General features: G+C 33.6%; 1 long non-coding RNA gene across 1 annotated transcript; it reads left to right on the top strand.

Annotated features, from left to right (window-relative positions):
• The first annotated feature begins 878 nt into the window (after positions 1 to 878).
• Positions 879 to 10,320, top strand: LOC127725472 (uncharacterized). Its single transcript, XR_007993014.1, has 2 exons — positions 879 to 1,007; positions 7,166 to 10,320. It is a non-coding gene; the product is annotated as an uncharacterized LOC127725472 (long non-coding RNA).
• Positions 10,321 to 15,176: the final 4,856 nt, after the last annotated feature.

The following is a 15,176-nucleotide window of genomic DNA, read 5'->3' as shown; positions in this document are numbered from 1 at the left end:
TTTTGGCTCTGATTCTGACCAATGCTAATATACTAAATATATATTTACAAGTGACTATTATTGTTGTTGTTACCAATTATGTAAATCAATTGTATCTGATTTTATGCCCTCTATGGGCCCTGTAATTTGGGAAATAAAAATATTCTATTCTATTTTTCATTCAAGAGGTCATTTGACTATGAAAATTATTTAGATTTAAAGCACCCCCAAATACATTTTTTAACAAAATACAGACTCAGCAATCACTGTTTAAGAATAGAAACTGGCAGACATGAACGTTTTATCAATGTATGTGGTAAATATGAAATATTACCTCGACATGAGAGGATATGTTTATATTGTAATTCAAATTCTATTGAAAATGAAATGCACTTTCTTCTGGAATGCCCTCTTTACAATAACCTCAGAAGAGATATATGACTGATTATATCAAAAAATACCCCAGTTTAGTTAATTTAAACAGAAATGATCTTTTTACATGGATCATGAGTAATGAAGATAGCAGTTTTTTATCTATTGTATGTGCATACCTTGATAAAGGCCTGCAACTTAGAAAATCAGAAAATTAGTTTTAAAAATACTCTAATAGATAGCAAAATTATCTCCCCTTGACCACTGACCCTTTCCTCATGCATAAATTTGAACTATTATTTTATGTTTCTTTAATCACTCTGTAATGTCTATGTCATGTTGTTATTAATGTTAATATGCTCTTAATGGGCACTTTAATTTGGAAAAATAAAAATATTGTATTGTATTGTATTGTATTGTATTGTATTGTATTGTATTGTATTGTATTGTATTGTATTGTATTGTATTCTATTCTATTCTTAAAATAGGCAACCAATGAAACTGCTTAAGTGCTATCACATGACTAATCATGATTCATTAAAAAGACTATTTTGAGAAAATACAACCACATCATTCCTTGACATAATGGATAATATACTCATTTTGTTAACAATTGGGTTATATCTTTACCTGACAACCGCACAATTAGATAACGGGTAAGTTTTTAACGAGTTATTATAATAATGTGATCGCAGTTGACACGTGTCCCTTACAAGTTACATGTTTACACACAGCGGTCGGTTTCAAAAATGTGTATGGGTCGGTAATGTGTGGCGGTACAGAGGTCTCAGGCAGAGGTATACATGTTAGATAGTGCAGTCTAAGTATATATTTTCGACTGTTCATAGGCATTTATTCTACATTGAACATGGAAAACCCCGTTACTATTTTTAGAAAGCAAAAACAAACACTCCTTTTACATGTTTTCGTTACGTTCATAAAGGTATTTATAAGTCTACCTTTTCACTTGTAATGTAAATCAAATAGGGCCCCCAATTTAAGGTGCTCTCCTCCTTTTTCTATTTAGTTTATCTGGAAGGTTCTACTGCTTGACTAGAGTATAGAAGATCATAGAAACTATATCATCCCTTAATCCAAATATTTATGACGTCTTGATACTAGGCTATTAATTTTTGCTGTGACGCCTCCCTATTTGGACTTTATTATCCCTTTATAATTAACTTATCCCGTCCGGCAGTAAAACACTAGGTAAAGTATGGCATTCGTTTGACAATGCGAGATGTATAAATACACAGCCATGTTCGTCCAGATAAATCCGGTACCACTCTCTTTGAACTTGGAAAGAATCTTGCAACAAATGTCTGAGGGGTCCGCAGGTGACCTGTTGCGGGTAGATTTCTATCCATATTCAATTTGCCCTAATTTTTCTAGGCAGTCCAAATCACTGTGACAACTAGGGACTGGCGGTTACCAGATTAAAAAATTTTAATAAATGTTTAGAAAAAAAATGTAATTCCTGTCTTTTTTGTATTGTTTTATTACCAGATTCAAGCTAGCGACCAATTACAGCGACCAATCAAGCTAGCGACCAATCAAGCTAGCGACCAATTCTATCGACCACTAAAGTTAGCAATGAGAATCAACTTGTCAAAGAATCATAATGCGGTATGTGTGAAAACCACAAAATCCCATCATAAAAAAACGTTCAGTGAAAAAGAAATTCTAGCTACCAGTATGGTATATATTGTTTTTTAACGTTTAAATGACCAGATATGTCCAGCATTTGAAGGGAAAGTAGGACACATCAACACCAATGACGTCTGTAGCTGAATACACTGACTAGCTTGCTTGCTAAATGCTGGCATATTGAATTAATGAGTAAAGAAATATATACTTTCTATTAAAAAAAAAACATACCAGCAATTCGAAAACAGTCTAAACATCTTAATAAAGCCCGTGTCAGATGTATGATGTTTGATGAAATTCGGTATATGTCTATTATTAAAACATTCTTTGTTAACGAACTATTTTTATTCCGCTGCATCCAAACACATACTAAATATTATCATACATGTATTTATATAAATGAAAGTGCGCTCCCTCCCCGAATTTTACACCATCGGGAAAGGGACAAGTTGGGAAAATAACCAAATGTTAACGTCTTCTTTACGTTTTTGTGTTTTTCTAAACTCTAAACCTATCATATTGTAAACTTGTATCAATTCTTGCAAATAAAATATTAAAGACGTCTATCTCTTAGCAACAATGGCTATATAATAGTACATGGCGGATCAGACATGAGAATAAAAAGTAAACAAATTGAATTAAAAAAAAACAAGAATATTTGTCCATGATGATTTGCTCGCACAATCATTTTCCATATTCAGTGAACCGTAAAACTTGTGTGAAAATGCTAATTTTGGCATTCAAACGAACGAACACACAGACCACTGTTATCATGCGCTTTACTATATCGTAGGTCGAGCATAAAAATATATATTTAATGTAAGTTGACTTAAACTTGTTCCTTAGTACAACGTATATGCTTTCAAATAAACGAAATAAGAAAAATACTATGTGCGATAGAATTACTATATACTGGCTTTCCATACACTCAGCATCCTTAAATATCCTGTATGTTTTAGAAAAGGAACGTTAATTGTCTACTTCCTATACTAAAATTGAAAACATATAGATGAATAAGCTGTAAGAGTGTATTTCATGCCGATACCAAGTACTTTCAAATGAAGCTGTACGTGCACTATTTTGTACGGCATGCACCCATACTTGAAAGAAATTTATCTGCAGGAAAAAAGACTTCTGATTAAAAGTACACTTTGAACAGCAACTTTGAACCCCTACAATTCTCGAATGGGCCTAACTCCCAAAAAATCATTTCATAGGGTCCTTCCCTAAGTTATTAGTCCCCTACCGACGAAGTCGAAGGGGACTTTAGGTTTGCACTCTGTCTGTCTGTCTGTCTGTCCATCCGTCCGTCCGGCAAATCAGTTTTCCACACTTTTTTTCTTCATGCTTGAAGATATTGATTTGATATTTGGTGTATTGTTTTATCATGACAAGTTACAGATCAAGTTCAAATTTTGTTCCGGTTTGATGATTTTGTGCAGAGTAATGGTCCTTTGACTTAGTAAATTCACAAAAATAATCAGTTTTCCGCACTTTTTTTCGTCATGCTTGAAGATATTGATTTGAAAATTGGTATATAGTTTTATCATGTCAAGTTACAGATCAAGTTTGAATTTTGTTCCGGTCTGATGATTTTGTGCAGAGTTATGGTCCTTGGACTTAGAAAATTCACTTAAATAATCAGTTTTCAACACTGTTTTTCGTCATGCTTGAACATATTGACTTGATATTTCTTATATAGTTTACACCATGAAAAGTTATAGATCAAGTTAGAATTTTGTTCCAATACAATGAATTTTTAACCGGTAGGGGACTATGTATTGCCATGCAATACTCACAGAATGCTTGTTACCTTTCATTTGAGCCATGTCCGGTTAGGAACTTTGCCGTACGTAGGCCCATTCGGGAATTGTAGAGGTTCAAAGTTGCTGTTAAAAAAGTAATTACGTGTCCACCCTACACTCTTTCGGTAAGCCTCGCCAGCTCCGTACGGCAAAGTTCCTTACCGGACATGGCTCAAATGAAAGGTAATAACTTAGGGAAGGGCCCACTGAAATGATTTTTTGGGAGTTAGGCCCATTCGGGAATTGTATGGGTTCAAAATTGCTGTTCAAAGTGTACTTTTGTTTTTAATCAGAAGTCTTTTTTTCCTGTCGATACATTTCTTTCAAGTAAGGATGCATGCCGTACAAAAAAGTGCACGTGTAATTCCATTTGAAAGTACTTGGTATCGGCATGAAATACACTCTTACAGCTTGTTCTTCTTTATGTTTTCAATTTGAGTATTGAAAGTAGACATTAAAAGTTCCTTTTCTAAAAAATACAGGATATTTGAGGATGCTGAGTGTATTGAGAGCCAGTATACAGTAATTCTATCGCACATAGTATTTTTCTTATTTCGTTTATTTGAAAGCATATACGTTGTACTAAGGAACAAGTTTAAGTCAACTTACATATATTTTTGTATGCTCGACCTACGATATAGTAAAGCGCATGATAACAGTGGTCTGTGTGTTTGTTCATACGTCCGTTCGTCCGTTCTTCCGTTCCTTTATCCGTCTGTCAGTCCATTCATACTGCATTAGATTAACGTTAATAATGAATGTAGTTGTAGATGAACTTGTTGTCAGATCAACTTGAAACTTAGTACACATGTTCATTATAATGTAATCTTTCAAAATTGAATGCCAAAATTAGCATTTTCACACAAGTTTTACGGTTCACTGAATATGGAAAATGATTGTGCGAGCAAATCATCATGGACAAATATTCTTGTTTTTTATGCATTAAGTTTTACCCTTGTCCGTCTGTACGTCCGTCCGTCCGTACGTCCCAAAATTGGTTTCCGTTCTCTTACTTTAGTTTTCCTCAACCAAATGTTATGAAACTTATACACAATGCTTATTACCACATAACACAGATCGAGTTTGCATTTTGGTGGCGTCACTTTTACTGTTCTAGAGTTATGCCCCTTTACAAATAGAAAAATTGCTGAAATTTTCGTTTCCGTTCTCTAACTTTAGTTTGCTTCAACCAAATGTTATCAAACTTAAACACAATGCTTATTACCACAAAACACAGATCAAGTTTGAATTTGGGTAGCGTCACTTTTACCATTCTAGAGTTATGCCCCTTTACAAATGGAAAAATTGCTGAATTTATCGTTTCCGTTCTCTAACTTTATTTTGCCTCAAACAAATGTTATGAAACTTATGTGTAATGCTTATTACCACAAAACACAGATCAAGTTTGAATTTTGGTGGCCTCACTTTTACTGTTATTTAGTTATGCCCCTTTACAAATGGAAAAATTGCTGAATTTGTCGTTTTTGTTTTCTAACTTAAGTTTGCCTCAAGCAAATTTTATGAAACTTATACACAATGCTTATTACAACAAAACTCAGATCAAGTACAAATCTGGTAGAGTCACTTTTACCGTTCTTAGGTAATGTCCCTTTATAACGTTATATGCAAGCGGGGGCATCATCTGTGTCCCATGAACACATACCCCATTTATTTTTAATTCAATTTGTTTACTTTTTATTCTCATGTCTGATCCGCTATGTGCTATTATATAGCCATTGTATGCTTAGGAGATAGACGTCTTTAATATTTTATTTGCAAGAATTGATACAAGTTTACAATATGATTTTGGAAAACACAGAAAACGTAAAGAAGATGTTAAAATATGGTTATTTTCCAACCCGATGGTGTAAAATCCGGGGAGGGGCGCACTTTCATTTATAAAAATACATGTAGGATAATATTGAGTATGTGTTTGGATGCAGCTGAATAAAAATACCCCCCCCCCCCCCCCCGGTAGTTCGTTAACCACGAAAGTATTAATAATAGACATATACCGAATTTCATCAAACATCATTCATCTGACACGGGCTTTATTAAGATGTTTAGACTTTTTTCGAATTGCTGGCACGTTTTTTTTTTTTATAGAAACTATATATTTCTTTATTCATTAATTCAATATGCCGGCATTTAGCAAGCAAGCTAGTCAGTGCATTCAGATACAGACGCCATTGGTGTTGATGTGTTCCACTTTCACTTCAAATGCTGGACATATCTGGTCATTCAAACGTTAAAAAGCAATATATACCGTACTGGTAGCTAGAATTTCTTTTTCACTGAACGTTTTTTCATGATGGGATTTTGTGGTTTTCACACATACCGCATTATGATTCTTTGACAAGTTGATTCTCATTGCTAACTTAAGTGGTCGATAGAATGGGTCGCTAGCTTGATTGGTCGCTAGCTTGAGTCTGGTTACTTTATTAACGCATTTAACGTTGGTATCAATATTTCATAGTTTTCTAGCAATGTTCAGTTTACTATCCATATCGATATTCGTATACTAAAAAATCCTAGTAGAGAGGACAGGAATTACGAAATAAATTTAAAACAACATCGATTAAAATTTTTAAATCTGCTCTCCGAGTCTCTGTGGTCCAAATATCCTATCCATCATCCCGATCGACTTACTTTTTTTATGATTTGTTGATTGTTCTCCTCTTGAATATGCATGGAATGTTTGTCACTTGTCGTGAAGGAAGCAACACCCAATCAATTAGTCAATCTACAATTTATGTCGTGAATTAAACAGATTTTTTATTTCTCGTAAATGTATCGTACTGGAGACTACTTGAATGGATAGTGAATATTCAGTATCAAACTACATAATGTAGGAACAAGGCGGGAGGATTAAAAAATAACTCGGTCTTGGACTTGCATATATCCTTTTTGTTACTAGAAAGATCAGTATTGAGCTTCCTGAACACATGCGTACATACTCTCATATTATTCAATTAATGAAGTGATTTTATTTATGTGATATACCATGTATACGTTTTATTATACCATATGGAAATTTTGATTATACCGTCTATCGTGTCTTTTGGGTTTGCCCTGTAATAAAATATAAACCAATGGAAAAACCTTTGCTCCATTTAAGACAGACTGAAATGATTTTGTCCATACATATTAGTACAAAATTGCTCTGACGTTCATTACCCTTTCTGATTTCTGTCTTCTTCTCTATACTGAGGTGTTACAAACGGTAACTTGTATTTGTATTCCGCATTTATACACTCATTTTCAGAGTTCATAAGTAGTCGAATTGCATTTTCTTCATACAGGATTTACATGAATAAGCGAGCCACGTGATCACTTTGATATATATTTTTTTTTATTTCCAGATTTTTACCAGTTACAATTACGCTATCTATTATAGCGGTAGACGCCCCTCATACAACGAAAGAAATTGAATGTCCACGTTTTCAAAAGGACTGGGAAGTTAAAGCTAAAGAGAAATGTCCGGGAAACAAAAATCATTATCATTGTTTGTATGACAGAAATTGCCGTCTGGTTGAATTTTGTGAAGAGCAGAAAACTAATTATATTTCTGTTTATTTGCGTGATGACAACATATTTCAAAAGCAGGAAAATGTGAACGTTGACTCAAATTCAATGTTTTATTGGTTACTTCAATATCCCGTCTGTAACAGCAAATTCAACACTTCTTATCCATTTGGTAATATTACAGAACAAGTTAGAACAATTGAAGTATGTCGATGGGATTATTATTTAGCTTGGACACTTGTAGACATACTCTTTATTTCAATTGCCATCTATTTGATCTATGTCTATCGTCATCGTTGCTTAAGTATTATACAGTCAACCTACCAATCCTGCTTAAAATACAGATTAGGACAAGATAGCGACAAAAAGGAAAATGTGCATATGATGGAATCCTCTCCTCTGGGTATTCAACCAAGCAGAACAGTTGACAGAAATGGTCCATCCCTAAACCAGACTAACATCATATACACAGAGTGCAATGTTGATGACCAGAACTTGTTCACACTCCAATAATTATAGAACAGATTTAGCAATACTACAAGAAGTGGGTTGTCTGTATATGAGTTCGGGATACTTCTTACGTTCACCGTGAATGCATATGCTTTTACTATAGTATAAGTGAAGGCGTTGTTATCGGGAAATTTCAATTTACAAATTGTAAACCGAGAAAGAAAGTGGTTAATGTTATGTCTTTAATTGTGTTTGTCAAATGTCATTTGAATCTAGAAAGTGTTTTTTAACTTTTATTATTCAAAAAAAAAAAATTTAGAAGACCATTGCAATTTTAAGATTTACACATGTATGAAGTTATATCTGTATTGTTTATATTGTGTGCTTTTTTTTATTATTTATCACAATTTTATCATTTATTACAAATTGAAATATGAAATATGCATTTCCATTCGTTCTGTTCACAAAAGTGTACAGCTACAAATGCTCAATAGTCTAGATTATTATGCCCACCTGTTTCTTATGTGAATTCCTTTTTGTTTTAAGTGTAGTCAGATATGTGTATTTTTATATGTCTCATTTTTTATTTGCATCGGAGATTATAATTATAATATTGTAAAAGCCAAGTATATTTATAAGAACTATTAGAGTTATCCTTCTTTATATAGAAGTTGAACATGTGGACTGACTTGTCTCCTTATGATAGTGCTGTGATTAATCAATTCCAATCAGTATGTTAGTTGTGTGCAAGGATGGATGAAATTCGTTATATTTAATATCTGTATTTGTTATGATACTGCTCCATTGAAAATTGAGACTAGAAGCTATGAAGGTCTTTTTAAAGTTGAAAATAGAATTTTTTTAACATCACTTGTAATGAAAATCTTTTCATTGAAGATGTAAAAACATGTCTCATTGAATTGTCCAGTGTATGAAGATTAGCCTTGTTATTTGTTTTATCAAGAAAATGTTTATTTAATGCATTTGTCTGATGATGATATATTTATATTTTTATTCACAGATGAAAATATGTTCTTTTTATACTGCCAAAATCTGCAATGACATTATGATGAAAAGAAGATGTATTTATATTGCCAATTAAATAGTGTAGATAATGTATATACATTTTTTATAGTGACTCTTGTATTGTATTATAATGTTTTATTAACTATTTGTATGTTTTATAGAATTAAGAGGTACATGTATTTAAAACAGTAAATATTATTCCACTGTATGTAATCATTGACGATCCGACGTGGCATTGAACAAAACTTCAGAGTAAACCTCGATCGACGTTGTTAGAGGGGACGATAACTTTAACCCTTGCTGTGTGTACGTCCGAAATTCCGTAAGTTCCGAATTGGTTTCAGTTCTCTTACTTTAGAGGCCCCTCATGGGTGTGTCCAAGTAATCGCATTATCACATTTTTTTTTGCCAATATGATCACATAAATTAAATCATTAATTATTTTTTTAAACTAGATAATCAAATAATCAAAAATACAGTCCCAGATGAACAAATGATCAAATAATAAATTATGAAATATTTGGTCTGATAATCAAATAATCACTATAAAAGCGGTCAAGTAATCACATAATCAAAAACCCAATGAGGAAGCTCACTTTAATTTGCCTCTATCAAATGTACGAAACTTATTAATATACACACTGCTTATAACAACAAAGCAGAGATCAAGATTTGTAATTTCGGTGACGTCACTTTTATCGTTCTTGAGTTAATATGCTCCTTTACAAATGGAAATATTGCTGATTTTTTTCGTTTCCATTCTCTCACTTTAGTTTGCCTCAAATAAACGTTATGAATCTTCTATACTACCAAAGGAAGAGACCGCTTTCATTGAGCCGCAACTCCTCTGTAACCATACAAAGTCGGAAATATTTTTGATATGACGTATATATGTAGTGTTTTGTACTTCCTAAATTCTTCTTTGAAACAATCTTTTTTCCATAGAAAAGCCAATGGTTTAATTTTATGTTCACGTGATGATGTTTTGTCGTGAGTGACATATCAAATCCTTTCTTTATAATGTTCAAACGTTATAGTATAATATTGTTTACTGGTAATCGTATACACAATTTCGTACATTTACAACATCATTGATATTAAAATCATAAGGTGTTAAAATTTCTAGAGAGCCGTTCAACTTTATAAACAGTTATAGTACTGGACTCTTATTTCGTTCATTCTGTTGAACAAACTCGTCCTTTCTACATTTCGACGTAAATGCTAGTGAAAAAAAATTACCACTAAGACTAAGGAAGGGATAATTGGTATCATCACATCTTTAGACTACCTTTTGCGCTTCAATAATGACAAATACAGTTGAATAAGTATTTAAATCACTTTCCTCCGTAAACCATTTTTTTTAATGCAACTAAAAGGTTTGTAGTGAAAGACAGTATGATTTCGTATCAGCATGGTAAGTGTTTGAGTCTTGTTTAAGTAACTGTGAGCATTCTTTGTCTGTATCATATGTTATTGTTTACTTGTTATCTGCAGAGTAAAGAGTAAATAAGCTGAATTGTGTGTTCACATTATGATGAGAGAGTTCTTTATAATATGATATTTCTAAGTATCGGAGTTTTGTTTTGTTCCCTTGCTGGATTGAACATGTTGAAATGAAACCTGTACATATTAAAGATATAAGTGTATTGATTTGAGGGCCAATAAAACAGTCTACAGTCACTCTGTAGTTAGAATAGAAACTCACGGAAAAGTGTGGTTTCAAAGGCGAATGGTAAGTATATACATTTTGTGTAACTACTATTGTTGGTTTAAATTTGAAACTTTCATTGTATAGATGAAAGTTGTATAGAATGGGAAGCGTCCTATTGATTTTTGATTCCGAAATCAAGGTTAAAGCTGCTAAAAATATAGACTGAGCATATAGAAGTATGAGTTACAATAAGTTGTTTCTATTGGTGTTTGTAGGGGATATATTTCAGTATAGGAGTTTGCTCTTTTTCATTAGATAGATATGTCCTTGAACTTAGTTTTAACCAGATTTTCGAAGGAAAATCAGTTATTGATTTGGGGATGTACAGCGGGCGGGCGGGAGGCAGTCGACTGCCAAACAGTGTCCGATCATTTACAGGAAAACGCTTTCACGAAATTTTCACCACTTTAGCTTTTCCCCTTTTCGAATGTTGGACCCTTTCAGTAATTAGAAAAAATACATATTATGTGATTGAGTAATTACCCTTTGAACAGAAATTAACAAGTTTTTTTGCATAGATAGTATGTAGTTGATTATATCTGTTCAATTGATTAGTCAGGAGTCGTCAAAAATTTCTTTATAACTATTTTTATCCGGATTTTCGAAGGAAATATCGGTTATTAAAATGGTGATATACGGCGGGCGGCTGGGCGTTTCTACGGGCGGCTGCCAAACAGTGTCAGCACAATAACATGAAAACGCTTTAACAATTTTTTTTCAAATTTAAATATGTTGTTTCCTGGGACTTAATGAAGGTCTCTGTTAATTTTCAAGATTTTAGTTTATCTCCTTTGTGAGTTATCGCCATTTTTAATATCCAAAAGTAGAATTTTTAAATATTTTACTGTTGTTATCATGTTATGATTTGTCTTATCTCAGAATAAAAATTGGAGTGACAGATTTATTTGAAAATTATCTATTTCCTAAGTGGTAATGATTATAAGCTATATCATTAGACATTTTGAAGATTATTACATTATTAATTATGTTAGAGTACTATGTTAAACAACCATAGTTCTGTTCAATTAGATATTATAAATATTTCAGCATATGATAATGATTTATTTTCATTATTAATTAGATCTTGGAAATATTTTAGCATATGATAATCATTGGAGTGACAGATTTATTTGAAAATTTTCTGTTTCCTGATAAGATCTGTAGGACTGTATATATAAAGTTTGAAACTTACTAGTAGGACTGTATAAATGAAGTTTGAAATTTACTGTTCATTATTAGACATTTTGTAGATAATTAAGTCTACCTAAACCATATATATTCTTATCCCACCCCCCTTCAATTTGAGAATGTGCTTTTATCTTGTAAACGGTCGAGATCCCCACCCCTTAACCATATATATTCTTGTATGGGACAATAAAACAAATCAAACGAAATATTGGGGGAGTTCCCGGGACCACCCCCATCCCCCTTCTTTTTGAAAACTTGTAAACGGTCAAGATCCCTACCCTGAAACCATATATATTCTTGTATGGGACAATCAGACAAATCAAATGAAATATAAGGCGAGTCCCCTGGGGTCACCCCCACCCCATCCTGTTTGAGAACTTGTAAACGGTCGAGATCCCTACCCCTAAACCATATATATTCTTGTATGGGACAATAACACTTATCAAATGAAATATAGGGGAAGTCCAGGGGGGAAACCCCCACCCCCTCTTCTTTTTGAAAACTTGTAAACGGTCAAGATCCCCACCCTGAAACCATATATATTCTTGTATGGGTCAATAAAACAAATCAAATGAAATATTGGGGAAGTCCATGGGGGTAACCCCCAGCCCCTTCTTTTTGATAACTTGTAAACGGTCGAGATCCCCACCCCTGAACCATATATATTCTTGAATGGGACATTAAAACAAATCAAATGAAATATAAGGCGAGTCCCCTGGGGTCACCCCCACCCCCTCTTCTTTTTGAAAACTTGTAAACGGTCGAGATCCCCACCCTTAAACCATATATATTCTTGTATGGGACAATAACACAAATCACATAAAAATATAGGGGAAGTCCATGGGGGTCACCCCCACCCCCTTCTTTTTGAGAACTTGTAAACGGTCAAGATCCCCACCCCGAATCCATATATATTCTTGTATGGGACAATATATCAAATCAAATGAAATATAGAAGAAGTCCATGGGGGTAACCTCCACCCCCTTTTTTTTGAAAACTGGTTAACGGTCAAGATCCCCACCCCGAAACCATATATTTTCTTGTATGGGACAATAAAACAAATCAAGTGAAATATAAGGCGAGTCCCCTTGGGTCACCCCCATCCCCCTCCTGTTTGAGAACTTGTAAACGGTCGAGATCCTTACCCCTAAACCATATATATTCTTGTATGGGACAATAAAACAAATCAAATGAAATATAGGGGAAGTCCAGGGTGGTCACCCCCACCCCCCTTTTTTTTGAAAACTTGTAAACAGTCAAGATACCCACCCCGAAACCATATATATTCTTGTATGGGACAATAAAACAAATCAAGTGAAATAAAAGGCGAGTCCCCTGGGGTCACCCCACCCCCTCCTGTTTGACAACTTGTAAACGGTCGAGATCCCCACCCCTAATCCATATATATTCTTGTATGGGACAATAAAACAAATCAAATGAAATATAGGGAAAGTCCATGGGGGTAACCCCCACCCCCCTTCTTTTTGATAACTTGTAAACGGTCGAGATCCCCAACCCTAAACCATATATATTTTTGAATGGGACAATAAAACAAATCAAATGAAATTGAGGGAAAGTCCCCTGGGGTAACCCCCACCCCCCTTCTTTTTGAAAACTTGTAAATGGTCAAGATCCCCACCCCCCTTCTTTTTGAAAACTTGTAAATGGTCAAGATCCCCACCCCGAAACGATATATATTCTTGTATGGGACAATAAAACAAATCAAATGAAATATAAGGTGAGTCCCCTTGAGTCACCCCACCCCCTCCTGTTTAAGAACTTGTAAACGGTCGAGCTTTTCATTATTAATAAGATAATACCACATTGAGGTCCAAAGGGTCCTAAATTAAACTTTTGTTTAATTTCATCAAAAATTGAATTCTTTGGTTCTTTGATATTCTGATTCTAACAATGTTTGAGTGTTAAATCATATCTAATTTTAGAGAACTTAGTCATCACTGGTTGTTGTTATTATAGGCCCAGGTTTCAAGTTGATCCAAATCAGGGTCCAAAATTAAACTTTGTTTGATTCAACAAAAATTTAATTCATGGGGTTCTTTGAAATGCTGAATCTAACCATGTATTGAGAGATTTTGGATTGTGGGCTCCTTTATCAAATTGGTCCACATTGAGGTCCAAAGGGTCCTAGATTAAACTTTTGTCTGATTTCATCAAAAATTAAATTCTTGGGGTTCTTTGATATGCTGATTCTAATATGTACTTAGATTTTGGATATTGGACCATAATAGGTATTTAAATGTCCAATTTCAAATATATCAGTTCTTTGGCTACATTCATTTGATGTCACAAACCTATGATGTGTCAAATATTCAATCACAATCCAAATTCAGAGCTGTTTTAAGTTTAAATGTAGTGTCCATACTTGCTCAACTGTTCAGGGTTCGACCTCTGCAGGAAAATCCGGTTTGCGGTCTCTCTGACAGCCTCTTGTTTTTAAGTCATGTGTGTTTTGAAGGTATATGTCACAGTTGTTATGTGGTATTTTATTTTTGTTGTGTGCATTGACCTTTAGATAAATGAAGAGTCTAATTAAAAGTTGGTAACGTATCTGGTCAAAGAAATAGTGACATAGCCTATATAATCTCAAAACTGTGATTTTTTTTTATATGACAAACAACTTAAAATTATATAAGTATGTACTGGCAGAATGGTGATACATCTGAAAATGCAACACAAGTACATGTTTTGCAAGCTTCCTAAGTCGAATACTCAATAGAAAAATACCTATACCATCAGGGACCTTCTTTTTTTTTATCAAAATAATACATTTTTTTGTGTGAGGCTGGAGAAGTTTTGATATTCTTCTACTTGGCAATTAGGTTAGTTTTAGCTAGTCTAGATATCTCCTTGCATTTTCAAAAACATTTTGTTTTTACATTTTAAAGCAGACAAGGCTTAAATTTCTACAGGGACAACAAATGAAGTATTGGACCCGATTTCCTGAGAATGAGTGTATTATTTGTGTTTCTACCGAGGAGGGGTGGATAAACGAATACCGGACCTGCATAGTAAGAAATACGTAATGCATGTAATTCTTTTCAAGCTTTGATTAAAATCAGTATTCTACCTCACAAAATACAGGAAATGATCACTTGTAATTGCACAACTCATTCTAATAAAACAGAAATGCACCGTAACGAAAGTGAAACTAAATATCCGTTGGAAATCCCCTTTTCTATTCAAAACATAGGTGCGTTTTAAAAACTACCTTTAGCTGTCTGTTACTTTTTATGAAAATTCACAATGACTCAGTGGTAAGGGGATTCATTTGGATAATTTATTTTTTACTTATGCATCGGACTTATGCATTATTATAAGGCGATTGCACAGACATTATTAATGATGGGCTGTGGCACAGATTTTAAGCAGAATATTGAAAGATCTATATGTTTAGACGTCAGGAAATCATTTTTTCCCCCCATTATATAGTTAAAGAGTTGTTGCTTTTATTA

Source organism: Mytilus californianus, unplaced genomic scaffold, assembly GCF_021869535.1.
Source record: "Mytilus californianus isolate M0D057914Y unplaced genomic scaffold, xbMytCali1.0.p SCAF_15, whole genome shotgun sequence".
Taxonomy (NCBI): domain Eukaryota; kingdom Metazoa; phylum Mollusca; class Bivalvia; order Mytilida; family Mytilidae; genus Mytilus; species Mytilus californianus.
The sequence above is the reverse complement of the archived record's forward strand: the minus strand, read 5'-3'. Positions and strand labels throughout refer to the sequence as shown.